Here is a 17,735-nt window from a genome sequence, read left to right as displayed (position 1 = left end):
AGAAGGACATACAACAGGGTGACACAGCACTTTCCATGGCACCCAAGCTTCAGTGATGACTGCAACCCCTACCACTGCTTGTCTGTGAGGATGGGAATGGGGAAATTCAGGAAAAGAACAGGAGCAGAAGATGGAGAAACTGGAGGTCAGATGAAAGTGAGATTCTGAGTTCAGAAATGAAAAGACTGTAAGCCCAGCAATGACTATACGTATATACCACCGCAGAGCATTGATCTTGTAAAATATGGGATAATACAAAGAGTGTTTGTTTTAATTTTATAGGAGAGTGTAATCTCACCTACATTTGAATTACATAGATTTGGGATTTTGTTGTTTGTTTGTTTAACTTAGCCTGGCATTCTTTACGTTTTAATAGGAAGCATAATCTACTTATATTAGTCACCATATCTGATATATTTGGGCTTCTTACTATCACATTGTTTTCTATAGTTACTTGTTATTTTATCCTACCCTTTTCACTTCCATGATTTGGAAGTTACATGTGCTGTATATTTTTAATAGTGGTTACATTTGACATTTAAAAATATTTGGACTTACTGTTTCTGCTTAATATTCAATGTGAAGAGTGAAGCTGTAATTAGAAGTTAGGTTAGATGAAAATTAAGTCTTACTTCATTTTCCTTCTCATCTGCCTTACCACTTCTTAGCGTCTTATCAACAATCACTTTTCATTCTTGCTCTGTTGTGATTGTTATTTATCCATTTGTGAGTTAAAACAATATCTAATCATTTTCAGAAAGGGTACATGAGTGAATTTCTTTTTTGACCACTTAATGACTATAATGCCTTTCTATTGCTTTTTCACATGAACAGAATCAAAGTTGGAGAAATAAATCTTGGGTTTAACTTTTATTTTTTTCTTCTCAAAACTCCATGGCTATGGCTTAATTGTTCACTGGCAAGGAGATATCTAAATCAAACTTGAATTTTGTGTTCGTTTGAAAGTGATCTGCTTTTCTATATGGTAATTGGATGCCTCCTAGCCCCCTATGAAATGTAAGGGTCATAACTAGGATATATGACAATATTGTCACTTCTCATTATTAACATTTTATATTTGCCAAATCCCTTTGATAAAGATTTAGGTCTTCAGCCTAAACTTCTTAAAAAAAGTTTTTTTAATTAATTTTGTAATTTCTTAAAAATTGTTTTTCTCTTTCTGGAATGCCTATTATAGGTTGAATTCTCTGAGTCTTCCACATTTAACATATTTCACCACATTATTTTCATCTTTTAGTCTTGTTTGAGTTCTGGGTTGATTTCCTGAGTTTACATTCCACTACAGTAAAATAACCTTATGCAGAATCCAATCTACTGTTCATTCTCTTTATCAGAGCTTAGAGTGCGGGCAATAAGGGGGTGCATTGTCTGAAGAGACTTTAAAAACAATAATAAACCCAACTAAAAGTCAGTTGCTTTTTATTATCATCATGTGCTAACATTTGTAATAATGGTGACTTAAGGTATAGCTTGAGTCTTCAATCATCAATTTGAATAGTGATTGTAAAAATTAATAATCAGATCTGTAGTTATTTGTCAGTTTTCCTATGTGATCACCTGGAGTTTTTATTTGTGTTTAAAATGGAAAGGAATGAAACAGAGCGAGAATGGCAAGGTGATCACATTTTTCTAGTAAGCACAAAATTTACTTCAAGCATGAAATATTTTCCTGCATTTAAATATTTTTTAAAATAAAACTTTATTCCGTTGAATGTTAACTGTTTTAAAACTAAAAAAAGTAAGTAAAATAATGATTATTACTGATTATTACATGATTATTATTTTTGTCATATAGAGAAAGATGGTTTAAAAATTATCTACTCTGGTTATCAAATGTGCTAGGTATGCCACTTCCAACTACGATGATAGCTTCTTGTAGCTGCTCACTCCGTGAAGAAGTTTTATCAATTAAGTTTTCTCTTTGGGACAGCAATCTGCTCTTCAAGAAAGTCCCCAGTTGCTGACATTTCTTTATCTGATTGCTGACTCTGGAATAGAAACTCCATAAACTGAGATGCTGTTTGGTGTGGCCATCTGGTGTACCCCAATCTCCTTTCTCTCCCTGTACCCCCAACCCTGTGTGAATTGAACCATGTGGGATTTGTTCAAATTCTCCTCCACTTATTTCCTAGGTAAATTCAATTTTTGCATGCCTCTAGATCTCTCTTAGTCCAGTCCTGTCTGGATTCTATCTTGAAGAAATTCATCAAAGCTTCTGATTTTTGATGGCACCTTTTCTAATTTCCAGATGGGTAGAAGTTTTTCCCTATTTTTTATTTTTATTTCCAAAGACCTTCCATACCTTGAGAGGGTAGTGGGAAAACATCTTTGCTCATGTCAGTATTTTACCCCAAATTCTCTTCTCCTTATTGTTTTAAATTCCCCAAATTCTCCCATTAGATTCATTTCTGGAAGAGGTGTTCACAAACAAGGTACGTGTGTGTGTGAAAGTGTATGTGCACATGAAGCATGTGTGGGTATTAATTTTAAAGACTGCAACTGTTCAAAGGAAGCATTTGAGTAATCCTATAATTATAGTGTACTGAATAGTTTTAATGAATCCATGCAATTTAGTTTTTCTTTCTTTTAATAAAATTCATGTAGGAGTCTGAATAAGGGTACTGTTATGACAGATTATTGACTTAGAATTTTTTTAAGTCTAAACATGCTTGTATTCATCAAAGAGGACACCCAGGAAACAGCTTTAACCAATTCAGGAAATATAACTTTTATAATCCCAAAGAGAACACCCACAGTAGCTTGTAGAGGTAGCAGAACAGGTTAAGAATTATTGTTTTGAAGCTGAAAGTTCAGAATCTGATTAGGGAATTGTGGTATACCTAAGACTTTAAAATTCTTTATTTCTAGTCTGTGTCTTTCAGGGTTGATGTTTTTCTACTCCTAGATTTATCCAATGTAATGTAACTTTGGTAAAAATTGATTCTATACAATGTATGTGACTGATACAATGCGATTGAATCCCTGAATCCCTGGCCTTGAAGGCACTTACCAGCAAGCCGGTAATTCTGGCTGCACGTACAGCAAGGATGTCCAACTTCTGGGAAAGGTCAGAGGGATTTGGATAGTTCAGTACTGAGATAAGAATCTAGGGTTAATAGGTAAAATCCTGTTATGGAGAGAGTATAATTTTCTAAAAGTAATAATTAATTTATTTGAAAAATTAATATTTATGGTGTTAAAGAGGTAAGTCCATAAAGAAGGGGGAAGGAAGGCTATTCAACAAATGCAAAACTTTTAAATAAAAATAGTATCTTACAGGACAAAATAAATCATTTGTGCAGGTGGGGGCAAGGAGATATTTCAAATTCTAGCTTCCTCTGCGTCTCTGGCTTATCTTCTGAGAGTATGTCTCTCAAATCCATTTCACCATAGGATGTCCTATGCACATCCTTTGCCCTATCTCCAATGAACTGTGGATCATTTCCTGAAAACAATTTTCATAGCATTCTTCCTTTGTATACAGTAATCCTTCTCCTTGGAATGTCTTTTCCATTTTTAATTGCCTTGAAAATTTCTACTTATGCATCAGGGCCCAGTTTGCATGTCCCTTATTCTACAAAATTTTCTAACCAACTGTAAGTACACAGTGGAAGTTACTACGATCCCTGTGCCCACAATACCCCATTATCTTCACCACATCCATCATTTCCTACTAGCTTCTGCTATATTGTTTGTAATGTGTGCCTTTTTCATGTCCCTCTCCACTGGTTTGCAAGCTCCTTGAGAACTGTATTGCAGTATCTTAAACAGTGTCTGCTATTTAGTAGAAACTCAAATAAGTTAAACAAATGAAGTGAATAAAACAATTATATGATATTAGATTCACCTTCATAACATAGACAAAATAAGTTGTCTAAGAAAGATGGATATATTAATATAACTGCATATATTTAACTCAGGAATGAAGAAACATTAGGAGTGCTGTAGTACCTTTGGAAGGTGAGCTTCTAAGAACACTGAAAAATTATAGATACAGATATCATTTATGGGAAACAAGGCATTTGACAATGCTTTTTCCTTGTAGATGAGAAAACTCATTTACATTAAATTTGTATCAGGAACAAGGATATTTGTTAATAGTCTCTTTAAAAGAAGTATATAGATCATGGGTGCAAGTTTTTCTGGATTGGTGATGAAAGACTGCATGTAAAAGAGTTCTGGTATAACAAATATTTTGCTTCTTTCTTAACACTGGCAGGATCCTAAAGGCAAAGAGTATCCTGAGAAACTGAGTAGAGGAACCAGAAAACTCACCCTAAAGTTATGTCATTCCTGCAGTATATTCTATAACACCAGCTACAAGTGATTCATTTGGTATCCTTGACTGAATAAATTAAGAATTTATAACAGGTGTATATGTATGAACTTTCTCTGCCATCTGTGATCCACCTGCAATGCTGAAAATTATTTATATAGGATTGCATTGATCATTTTCATCAGCACTGCTCTTACCAAAGATTGTACAATATGGAAGGTCTTCGATTTCAAAGAAAAACTCTTCAGACCCCCAGTAAAGCATTAATGGAAATTAGGTTAATGTGTATTTAATGTGGATTTGCAAATGTGTCCACTTTTAGGGCATTCATAAACATGTGTGCGGCTTGCTTAAGATGATCTGATAGTTAACCTATGACCTAGTTGATCATATCTGCACCCGAACTCATCCTCTGTATGGTTTTGCCCTTTCCGCTTTGAATGGTAGTTCCTATTTCTAAATTGGTAGAAATGTAAATGGTGTATTTCAGAATCTGTCTCTGTCTTGGAAAACTGTGGCTCTCGTAGCTGATTATAGGAAGCCTATTAACCATTGTGCTGAGGCACATTGTGTGCCTGAAATGGCATAGATGAGACATTGACCTTTTCATTCTTCAGAGTGGCCAGAAGCAAGCCCTAGGATGGTATCTCTGACTACAAGCAGCCTCATACTTTCATCTGAGTCTACAGATTAAATGCAATTCTTCTTTTATGTGTGCCATGATGTGAAAAGCTTGGAAAGCACTGAATCGTAGCATGTTGCTACTGAAACCCATGAGATGTATCTGTAAGAGAATTACAGGGACATTGAGAGGATCGTAGCATGGTGGCCAGGAGCTTGGACTTGATGACATGCTGCCTGAGTTTGAATCCCTGCTCTCTTCTGTATTAGCTGGACAGCATTGGATGAATACTCAGCTTCTCTATGCCTTACGGTTCTTAACTGCAAAATGGAGATAATAACAGAAGCTAGCCTATAGGATTGAGAAGATTGATTAACTTAATGCAGCTAGTCAGAGGACTTAGAACATATTTGACATATAGTAAAGGCTATGAAAGTGTTTACTATTATGATTGATTTTCTTGGTAAAGAATATGTTTAATTAAATATCATAGAGTTGAAAAGAACATTTGTCTTTCGCACTTAGATTGCCATCATAGACATGTCTTCATCTGTAGGAACCATGAGCAAGCTCTCTATGTTCTTAGTTATTTGGGTAAAATGTATAGTGCTAAGGACTTTTCAAATTCTCATTTTATTGATATCAATCTGTAAGCAGAAGCTTCAAATTCTAGATAAGTTTTATAAAAATTAAAATTTTTTTATTGGGTCAAATCATCTGTGACTTAAATAGATTCATGATAGAAAAACAAAACAAAACAGGCCGGGCGCGGTGGCTCACACCTGTAATCCCAGCAGTTTGGGAGGCTGAGGTGGGTGGATCACGAGGTCAGGAGATCAAGACCATCCTGGCTAACATGGTGAAACCCCATCTCTACTAAAAATACAAAAAATTAGCCAGGTGTGGTGGTGGGCACCTGTAGTCTCAGCTACTCAGGAGGCTGAGGCAGGAGAATGGCGTGAACCTGGGAGGCTGAGCTTGCAGTGAGCCTAGATCACGCCACTGCTCTCCAGTCTGGGTGACAGGGTGAGACTCCTTCTCGGAAAAAAAAAAAAAAAAAACGGGTGAATTGTAATAGTTTGTAAGCAGATAATTCAGTTCACCATAATTTTCACTAGGGCAAAAATGTGGGGAGCAAACAGACACTGACAGCTCCATCATTCCTATGAGGGTAGTCAGGTGATGGGCATCTGCTTAGGAAATAACATACAAACGGGTTCCAGAACTTCAGTTGGTTTTGTATGTGGGCTTGAGAGTGGACACCCCTGCTACTTAAAAGCTGAGGGCATGCCCCTGACAGGACATTTTCTCATTCAAACAGTCTCCTATACCAAGCAACATTTTAAATAAGACTTTAGGACTTATCTTTGATAGATTAACATGAGGTAGAGGTCCCAAATGGATTCAAAATTATGATTGAATTGACTCAAACTATAACATTTCATACTTAAAAATGTGTGAAATGTGCTGATTATGACTCTTTTTTGAACTATACGTGGCACGTGTGTAACTTTTTGATTTGTACTTAAAGCTGACAAGACTTTAATATTTCAATAGCATCTTTATTAGTGGTACCCAAAGAATTGTTATACAAATTGAAAACATTAGGAATCTTTCCTTTTACATGTGCCATTATATTTAAAGGATACAAACAAATATTTTTTTCATCCCATAGTGTTAATTCAATGCTTCAGCTCATTTCAGTCCAACACACATCAGATAAATGCTCCCTCCCTGAACATTCTCTATCCGTTAACTAATATTGTGATCAAGCCATAAATTAATCAGGCAGTTTATTCACCACACTGCTTCAGTCATTCTCCAGTAGCAACTTGGATGCTTCAGAGAGTAAGTTGACTATGGAAGTGCACAAAATGGCATCTTAATGACCTGAAAGAGCTAATATAGTTCTGTAAGTGCCTAGCTAAATATCACAGAGTGACTTGGACGCTGGGGAGAGCATGGCTCATTATTCCACTCTGCTGAGCTAAATCATTTGGGTTCTCTCTATTTGCTGTTGGCATTTCTCTTTTCCTTTCTCTGCTCATGCATAAAGGATATTGATTTAAATAAAAGATACTGTAAACATGCACTCTGTTAGGGAAATCTGACTATGCAAGTATAATTTCAAAGGTCAGAGTTCTCCCCCTGCTTGATTTACATTAATTTGTGCTTGAAGAAAATGCCTACTTGAGTAAATAAATGTTTAAAAAATTTGATTCACATATTGTTCTGTGCTCTTCTATCATGTTCTCCCAGAACTGATCAAAGAGGAAAATCATATTTACCGGAAAACCTCATACTTGGAATCAATTCCATGTAGTACCATAGATTAAACCTCCGGGAAAAATAAGGAGCCTGGAATTTAAGTTTGTCTGAAAGAATCTGGAACTCTTCCTAAAATGTTTTGCTATAGTGAAGTAATCAGTTTTTATTTTTAAAGACTATTTTACAACTTTCTAGGACAACACACTTTTTTAGTTCCACAAAGAAATTTTAAAGGTGTATCTTTACTGACATGCAAAAACTGACAAAAATAAGAATAAAATGATATAAATATGGCCTGTATATTGCAAAGATGCCAAATAATGTAATGCATTTTACTCCAACAAAAAAGTTGCCTTTAAATACCATTGTTTCGCACATAAATTCACCTTTCAGGGTTGATTTGCTCATGTTAAAATGTTCTGCCATCAATAAGGTTAATCAACATTATCTTAGAGGTCTGTTCCTCCCATTTTCAATTGTTTATTTAGCATTTTATCACTTTAGTTACTCCATAGAGCCAAAAGATAAATATGAATTAAATCTTTGTAAGCTAATGACCAAATATAGTTGACAACAGTGATGTAAGCACACAATTTATTAATTAGGCAGTATCACATATACATAATTTTAATCTTGATTTTTTTTTGTTTGTGTGTTTTTGCCAGACAGATTTGTTTCCAATTTACAGCTTTATGCTTTATTAGATGAATTGTGAAATGGGGATAATCATTTCTACCTGAAAAATTGTTGGGAAAATTACTGATAATAATGGTGACCAGTTAGTGATCATCTTATTGTGCTCACTCTTCCTGCAGCACGCTAAGTACCACATTGTTTTATTTTAACCTTATGACAAAACTTCGAGGTAGATAGCAAGATTGTTATATTTACAGATGAAAAATTGAAGTCAAGTGATGTGATATTCAAGATCACATCGCTACGAAATTGCAGAACCAGGAAGGGAATTTTCCCAGTCTGACTCTCGAGAAAAAGAAAAAGAAGAAAGAGCTTAACCACTGAATTGAGTTGTTGCTGACTCTGGCTGTGAGTAGTGTTTTTAAAGAATGTAGACTGTTGCCTGGGCTCTGATCTGATAGGAGCTCAGTAATTAGTAGCTATAATTAAACATCATTATTGCTTTAATATTCAATAAAAGTCATCTTAATTATTGAGAATTTAAAATTACTGCTGGAATTCGTGAGGTTTTACTTGTCTTGGTAGTTGTAATTCGAGACCTACCATCAGCTTATATTGTTGCATTACAGTATTTCTGATAGCATGGGTTTTTCTGTGCTTCAATTCGAACTGTAAGCCCAATACTTGCTTTCACTCTCAAATCCTCTGGAATTATAAATACTTTTGACAGATTTATAGTCATTAAGTGGTCAGATGTGAATACAGAATCAATTCTCTATCTGTTTTAGGCACATGTGGGTTATTTGCTTACCACTCCAATCCCATAAGATTTCCTTAGGCTTCCACTGCTTAGTTCATAAAACATTCTTTCATTCACTTGAATTATTCCCCATACCCCAATTTACATCTCTTCACCTCTGCTTCTTCTTTTTTATTGACTCCATGCTTATTTTCCCCCATAAAACTGTTATAGTACAGAACATACATAGTCCAACTTTTATGTCACTCTACATATTTCTTTACTATTTGCCTCTGTCTCTAGATGCTGCCAAAATCCTCAATAATGTTTCCCAGGAGGAGAATCCTAGAGGCCAGGTAGTTCATATAAAATGCTTTCTGCATACCTTTAATCATTACTCAGACATTTGTAGTAGTTTTCTTTTAAGGTGAGCATAGCCCTTTGTTGTTTCATGGTATAGGTAATTTTTTCTTCATAAATGCCAAAAGTGTTGTGTTCAGGTATGGAATTATGATGAGGCTTTGTAAACTTGAGGTGTACCTGATATTTTCAAGTCAAGGAAAGCAATTCGGACCTAGAAATAGATCTGGGCCATTTTTTAAGAGTAAGATGAATAGTTGTTGCTAATTCTGCTGCTCTTTAAATTATCGTATCTTGAATTATACATTTTGGAATAGAGGGCTAGGAACAAAGATCAAAAGACTATTTAATTTCTATGACGGCATTATTCTGTCATTATGTGCTATAGACCAGAGGGTGTTTATTCACGCCCAAGAAATATAATAGGCTAAAATGTATATATGTATGTGTGTATACATATGTAGAGTTTTGTATATATTTGTATATATACACATGTATTATATATAATGTGTGTCTATATATACAGACACATAAAATCACATGAATTCTAAAGTGATATATTTATACAAATAATATACTATATGTATTATATGTGATAGAGTATATCATATATAATTCAGTCAAATAATTCCTTTTATTTACAAAAACTAGATATTTAACTATATTTTTATTTGGCTTCAATTATATGGCAAAAGGTTTAGTTTTCCATTTCTCTGTGTGTGTGTGTGTGTGTGTGTGTGTGTGTGTGTCTATTGCGCGCATGCGTGCGTGCATCTATGTGTGTGCATCTATAGAGTTAATGCATTTAATGTAATGAAGAGTTTTGTTATTTTGTCTTTTCAATGGTATCATGTATCTTGAATGTTCATTATGGTGTCGAGTAATTTATCTCTCACTTTAAAAGAGAGTACCTGAAAAATGGATTTATTTCCATCAACATCACATTCGGGCTTAACTTTATCATTATTCTTTTTTCTTTTCTTTTTTTTTTTTTGTTGAGATAGAGTCTTGTACTGTCACCCAGCTGGAGTGCAATGGTGCGATCTCAGCTGCAAAGCTCACTGCAGCCTCTGCCTGCTGGTTCAAGCGATTCTCCTGCGTCAACCTCCCGAGTAGTTGGGATTACAGGCACCTGCCACCATACCTGGCTATTTTTTTTTTTTTTTTTTGTATTTTTAGTAGAGACGGGGTTTCACTATATTGGCCAGGCTGCTCTCCAACTCCTGACCTCGTGATCCACCCGCCTCAGCCTCCCAAAGTGCTGGGATTACAGGCGTGAGCCACTGCGCCCAGTCCATTATTTCTCTTTTTTAAGTTTAACAAAGTCAAGCAGGAAGTCAAATACTGCATGTCCTCTCTTCTAAGTGGGAGTTAAACAATGCACACACAAGCACATAGAGAGTGGAATTACAGACATTAGAGACAGAAGAAACAGGAGGGTGGGAGGAAGGGTGAGGCATGAGAAATTACCTAAAGGGTACAATGTACACTATTTTTGAGTGATGGTTAGACTGTAATGCCCAGACTTCACCACAGCAGGATATATCCGTGTAACAATACCACACTTGCACCCCCTAAATCTGTAAAAATAAAACTTTAAAAAAACCCCACAGAATCATATAACTTTAGAATTGCAGTGAATCAGAATAGGAATAGGTTATTAAGTCAGACTCTTCATTTTACATGATATTTAAAACTGAGGTGTGTGGGTATGTTTATGCTTTCATAAATGAATAATTAAAACAAAATGCTTGATACTGAAGTGTTGGGGTTTTTAAACATCTTTTTAAACTCTTAGGATTTTCTGTTGACATTCTAACAAGGAAGGAAAAATTATCCATTACTTGGTTTTCAAGTTCCTTTTAAAAATTTTGTAACAGCATCACTTTCTGGGAAAGTGTCTCCTAAAATGGCCTGAGGTAACCTCTATGGGATAATGGTTTATAAATATATTTTAGTTAGTTCAGTTGTAATTAGTGGCACATGAGTGAAGAAGCATATTTTAAGTTCATGGATACTGAGCTTACTGAATGATGTTTTGCTTTATAAGAGTCTGTTGGGGGCCATTATGAATAATGATGAGGAAAGAACATATATTTGCATCTATAGTGCATGCCCCATGGCAGCAAGGCCTTGAGAAACCTCACTGTCCAGGTTCCATTGCCTGAGTGACATTGCAGACTACCCTCCCCAGCAGAGCAAAGCTGCAATCAGCGTGTTTCTACAAGGATCATTACCTTTTTGACACCACTTTTGTTGCTTCTTTCATCCTAAATTTCTTTGAGGATGAGTTTTATTCAATCTATAACTATAATACATCTAGTTTTGACATCTTTTATCAGTAATTACAAAAGAATCAGTAGCATGGAATTTGGAGCAATTCAGATATTTTCTAACTCAACTGTGTCTCTTGCTTATGTAGAGCTTTTGATATGAAATGTGACAAGCAAACTTTCCTATTTTGTACAGTGAGGACCAGGAAGAGAGAATCTGCTCAAAATCTCCTAATTCCAGACAATCTTCGCACACTCTTTCTAAACCAACACCATCCTCATATTTCTCTGTTTCTTTTTTTCTACTTTGTGTTCCTTCTAGCATGTATCAATCCTTGACATTATAATATTTAATTATTATTTCACGCTCTATATCCTCAATGGAATGTAACTTTTATGAGAATAAGATTTTTGTCTATTTTCTTCACCATTGACTCTTTAGTGCCAGAAATCTGTCTGGCATATTTTTATTGGATGAATGAATGATTGGATTCTAAGTATGAGAACTTTGAAACTTTGAAGCTTATATACATTATATATGTATATATGTATATAATATATAATATATAATATATAATATATAATATATAAGCTTATATACATTATATACATATATGTCATCACTTTATAGGTTGACAATTCCAGGGCAGTAGGCTACAGCATTCATCCCATACTAATTCTGACTATGTTCCAGGTTTTAGAATATGTGAAGATGAATAAGATAGAATCCCTCCACATATAGATCTTATCAACTCATAGAACATTATATTAATCTAATTTTCTGGGGCTGGGCTTAAAAACGGTAACAGTAGAAGAGCTTCTTTTACTTACAGAAAGTGTAGGCTGCTGAATTAGAATGTCATGAAACACACCCACAGCAAATCCCAGAAGAGAGTTAGTCTAGGAGTTAAGCCATTGTTTATATCAGACGTGAATGAATGCAATATTAGCATATTAGCAAGGGGTGGTAACTTATTCACCCAATAGCACTTATGATAACAGTTTTTATTAAAACTGTTGATTGAACCTAATGTGTTCTTTGTATATCAATATATATTTATGTCTGCAAATTACCTAGAAGGGAGCACAGGAGAAGATCAGATTTGTGGAGGATTGGGGGTCGGGCCTGAGAGAAGTCTAAATGGAGTGCAGAGTTTCATTATGAATTTTAGCCTTACCAAGGAGGTGGATCTGGGGTCAGCAGCGAAGAACGCGAGAGGCCAAAGCACCTAGTAGATGGCATTAAAGGCAAGAGAAAGTCAAATATGGAAGTGATGGTGTACCAAAGAATAATGTTTATGATTTAGGACTTTCCATAGAACTTTAAGTTCAATTCAGATATTAGAAATCATCTAGGTTAATCCTTCATTGTAGAGATGAAGAAAACGAGTCGGAGAGAAATGTCTGGTGACTTGCCTGTGGTCAGTTGCTAGAGCAGTGAATATTTGACAAGCTTGGTTTTATAATCATTCAACATTCATTTATTTCTTTTGGTAGCAATCTCTGTGTTTTGTTTGAGGATTGGCCCTTCTTTTATTTAAGGTTTTGTGATATATCAGCCGCATTCCCTGACTCCAGAGGTGGAGTAGGAGACCTCAGCCTTACCCAATCAGAACACCCCATTTCCCTGGACACACTGTTGGTCTCGGTATGACTCACGTTACAAAACTTAAGTAACACATTGCTACTCCCAATCTTTTGATCTGAGCCAGGGAATAAGTATTCTCTATTTCTAGTTTGACTCGAACTTGAAAGAATGAGAAGTTAAAGCTCCTTCAACCGTCTTACTATCACCAGGTAGAGGCTGTCTGTGACTGGAGCCAAGGGAGAAGCAGAGGGAGCAGAGGGAGCAGGGGGATTCTGGAACCTGGTGTCAATGGAACCTCAGCATAAAGCAAAAGAGAAATATTATCACCTCTTCTGGAATTCTCAGTTACCTGAGCCATTGAGCTCCTTTTTTTATTGCTTATACATGCTTGGACTAAAGGTTGGAGTTGTTTGGTTCTTTTGCAATATAAATGTCCTAACTGAAACACTGTGGATTCCCAGTTCAGTTTTCACCTGTTTGGTGGTTGAACATGTTCCTTTGTACCCTGACATATGGGAGGACAGTCACATAGAGGAATGTGCCTATTTGGTAAGATGAGTTTTAGGCCTAAGAGAAGGCTGTGAAAAAATCAGTATTGTGCACAAGTTAATAGTACCAAGTCTGAAATAGAAAACCTGATTCAAATCCCACTTCTTCGACCTTTGGTAATTTCCTTAAACTATCTTCTTTTCAACTCTTTCAGATGCAAATGGAGATAATAATTGTACTTGCATCTTGAGGTCATTGTGAGGATTTAATGAAATTATGTGTCTATAGTACCCATCAAAGTCCAGAACATTGTAAACACTCAAAATTATGTTATGGTGATTAACATTGTATTCTGTTAACAATTGCTGAGCAGAGAAACTGGTGTGGCATAATTACTGACTAAATGGCTGATGAAAAATCAGTAGTTTTGACTGGGCAAGGTGGCTCACGCTTGTAATCCCAGCACTTTGGGCAGCCGAGATGGGTGGATCATTTGAGGTCAGGAGTTTGAGACTGGCCTGAACAACACGGTGAAACCCCATCTCTACTAAAAATACAAAATTAGCCAGCCGTGGTGGGGCATGCCTCTAATCCCAGCTACTCGGGAGACTGAAGCAGGAGAATCACTTGAACCCGGGAGGCAGAGATTGTGGTGAGCTAAGATCATGACATTGCACTCCACTCTAGGCGACAAGAGCAAAACTCCATCTCAAAAAAGGAAAAAATAAAATAAAATAAAAATCAGTAGTTTTAGTATGGGATCAGAAGACTTTGACCTTATTGTCTCCTTCAAAGATTTTACTCTTTGAATTTCATTCTGATCCTTTTTCAGTTTTGTAACTTTTACTGAGGCAATGTGTTTTAGGCTCTCGTTTCTCTGTATTGTATCAAAAGACCGTTTTGGGATTTTATTTCCATTACTTCTATATGGTTAGGTTATTTAATAGACAACCTGTCAGCTAATAAAATATGCTTAGAGAAATGGTCGATCCATTTATTTTTGTTTCTAATTTATTCTTATATAATCTCTATAAATGTTTCTTAAAAGTTTTATTTTCAGAGATACCAATAATTTTTGACCCAATAAATATCACTGTGTGCTTTGGAAATATGTATTAGAACAGACAGAAAAAAAAAAAGAAAGATCTTTCAGTGTGTGTGCAATGATTTTACCTTTTTCACAAGGAAAAACCTCTTTTTGCGTTAACAGTTCTATGTATTTCTTTTTTAAATTAAAGTTTATCCTTATTTTTAAAAATTGCACTATTCAAATTTTGGATTTCTCTGATTATATGTTAACTGTCTCTCATCACTGTTAGCATGTACCAGAAGCACAGTTCTAAGTTAGAATGGACCACATGTTGAAGGAATGAGATAACCTAGACAGTGAGAATTTTAATCAGTATGGTAACCTGGGACTCTCCTTGTAGTTTCCTTACTGGGTGATTAATGAGAATCTGGGTGGAAAGGGTAATTCTCAGGCAAGATTTTCCAAATACTTTTATTTCATTCTATACAATAACTTTTGTTCATGTGTGATGGGTGCTTCTGTATATTTGTCAGAGGCATGTAAACCAGAGCAACTCCATCCTGAATAGGGCTGGATAAAATGAGGCTGGCCTTCATTCTCATACGGTTAAGACATTCGAAGTCACAGGATGAGATAGGAGCTTGGCACAAAATACAGGTCATAAAGATCTTGCTGATAAAACAGATTGCAGTAAAGAAGCCAGCCACAACCCACCAAAACCAACATGGCCATTAGAGTGACCTCTGGTTGTCCTCACTGCTACACTCCCACCAGCACCATGACAGATTACAAATGCCATGGCAATGTCACAAAGTTACCCTATATGGTCTAAAAAGGGGGAGCATGAATAATCCACTCCTGTTTAGCATATCATCAAGGAATAACCATAAAAATGGGCAACCAGCAGCCTTCAGGGCTGCTCTATCTATGAAGTAGCCATTACTTTATTCCTTTACTTTCCTCAAAAACTTACTTTTACTTTATCCTGTGGAATCACCCTGAATTCTTTCTTGAGTGAGATACAAGAACCTTCTCTTTGAGTCTGGATCAAGACCTCTTTCCTGTAATATATTCAAGCAAAATTCCAATAATATAGAATAATTTTGATTAAAATAATATTGTTTATAGTTCTCCAAATAGAATAGCTCCTAAAACCCTAAAAAGAAGTCTACAAGTGACCTAGAATACAAGAATAAATTTTTAGCACATGGGAAAAGCAATGGTTCTGGCAGCCCTTCTAACAACCGGTGTCCTGAGTGAACTACTTGGATAAAAATCTATTAAATGTTTTGTCGATGCTACATAAAAGTATGATTCTTTTATGGATAGAACATTTCTCTGAATCAATGTGACCTGGTAGCTTGAATAATAGATTTTTATGAACTTAGTACATCTAATTTAGAAATTAAAATAGTGACACTCACAGTTTTGTAAATTCATCCAGCTGTAAATTTCTAGGAAACATGAATAGGGTGTCTGAGAGAAAGAAGTATAGTTGAATAGACTGGTTTCTTCTCACAGCATTGACTTGTCCCTCTCCCCTTGTTTCTAGGTCCTACTATAAAATGGAGAAAGAGAGTAATAGTCAGGTTTTTAGCTGCAGAACATAAAATCCATTCTAGCTGGTTTTAATTCAAGGGTCTATTGTGGCTTGCGTAATCATCGGCAAACCTGATAAAACAGACACTTTCTGGAATGATTTTTCTAACTGTGCAGCAGAGCTTGATTACAAAGGGAATAACAGATGATTGTTTCAAGAACCTGTTGAATCAAGAAACCACAGCCACAACTGTCAACTCCAGCCTCATAAAACCCATGCCACTATTTGCACCAGAAAGATGCATGTCATACGCTCTGCTCGTCTCCTTCTATGGAATTCAGCTTAGATTCAGTTTTCTGGGAGTATACCAATTGGCAGATCTAAATTATGTCTGGAATCCTAGCAGCTAAAGGGTATGGGAAATCTTGTTTTTAGCCTTCAAGCCAATGCAGACAGGAAGGCAGACTAAAAGAGGTTTGGAATGATTGCTGAGTGAGCTGGCCACAGTATCTGCTACATGGGGTCTGGAGGTGTACATGTTTTAATAATTTAAGAATCTGACTCATGACATCCTTAGAAACAGACAATTCAGATTCAAGTATTGAAATATTTGGATTATAAATATTATTATTTGGCAGTGGGAATAAAAGGGAGGGAGACAGATGGGAGTAAACAGAAAGGATTAACAGAAGCTGGGACCCTAGATTTTGACAGATTCATGTTCATGAGACCACTTTTAGATTAGTCAGTTTCTATATAACTCTCTGTACTCTGCTTTCTTCATGGCGTGTCGCTTGCATAAAACATAATCTTGGCTTACCTCTTTATCTGGCTCATTCAACCTCTTAGTGGAGGATAGAAACCACTTATCCCTTTGGATAGGACAGAAAGTTTTTTTCTGTAAGCAAGGAATAAACAGTTTTCTCTGTGGTTCTTTCATTTTTCCATATGACCAACATCAAACGCGCCATCAAATATACTGCCATCCTCCCACAACCACCGCTACCCAAGAAAAGATTTTAAACTTGCTCTTTACTAGAGGTGTGCACTTTGTAGATTTGGTGCTCCCCTTGCAGAGCTTGATGCTATTGCCAGCAATGTCTTTTCGGGGAATGCTCAAAGACTGTTGGGGTTTGGCATCGGTATAAATGCAGGGATGGGGATCTGATGTATTAGCAACTATATTATGGCCCCACATCAAACTCTCAATTCCCCAGCCTTGCTGAATTAGCTGCTTCTTTCCTTGACTCAAGTGGCAGCATGTGGGCAGAAACTTCAAGATGAGGAGCATCTGTTGCTACTCTTGAATTTTTGGTTTTCCCTAAAACTCAAACCTGAAACCTGGTGCACAGCTGAGTGAATAAGCAAGCTGTGTTTTTGAGTGGCAAATCGCAGTGTGACTACTCCCTCCTGGAGCAGTTCTGTAGCCTTCCTCCTTGTCAGGAAGCACATAGGGTCTGTTGTCTGTGGCTCCTTAAGGCTGTCTCTCTGCAGGCAGGGCTGCACTGTGAAAGAATTGAGTTGATTTTAGAATTTCCTTTCGATGCTCTTTTGATTCTAATTTTCTTTAAGAAGAACTGAGATATTGTAGCCAAAATTGGAAAAGCCATCTTCTTTTCGTTCTCTCAATATGTTCAACTATTGGGAGATGAAGAATTTTTGGCTTCATCAGAGTGTTTTGGAACAAGTATTTGCCAAGAATTACCTAGTGGCCCTTGGTAGAGGACTTCCTTGCATTTTTGTTTTCCTTAGGAAAAGAAGTATTCCAATTGTTATTTCAAAAATTCTGAATTCTGTGAATGTTATATAAGATGCCAGGCATTATCAAAGGTCTACAAAATAGACTCTTTCTTTGCCTGCACAGATGCCCTTGTCCATTTAAACGATTCAGCA

At 36.1% G+C, this 17,735-nt stretch overlaps 1 protein-coding gene across 1 annotated transcript in view; it reads right to left on the bottom strand.

Moving 5' to 3' along the window:
- Positions 1 to 10,502, bottom strand: part of TMEM167A (transmembrane protein 167A) — an 857,923-nt gene extending 847,421 nt beyond the window's left edge. Inside the window, exon 1 of the mRNA XM_050795170.1 lies at positions 10,488 to 10,502. The gene's annotated coding sequence lies outside the window, so the exon portion shown is untranslated. The remainder of the gene's footprint in view (positions 1 to 10,487) is intronic.
- Between the last annotated feature and the right edge of the window lie 7,233 nt (positions 10,503 to 17,735).

Source organism: Macaca thibetana, chromosome 6 (genome assembly GCF_024542745.1).
Source record: "Macaca thibetana thibetana isolate TM-01 chromosome 6, ASM2454274v1, whole genome shotgun sequence".
Taxonomy (NCBI): domain Eukaryota; kingdom Metazoa; phylum Chordata; class Mammalia; order Primates; family Cercopithecidae; genus Macaca; species Macaca thibetana.
Note: the sequence above shows the minus strand (reverse complement) of the source record. Positions and strands in the feature narration are given on the sequence as shown.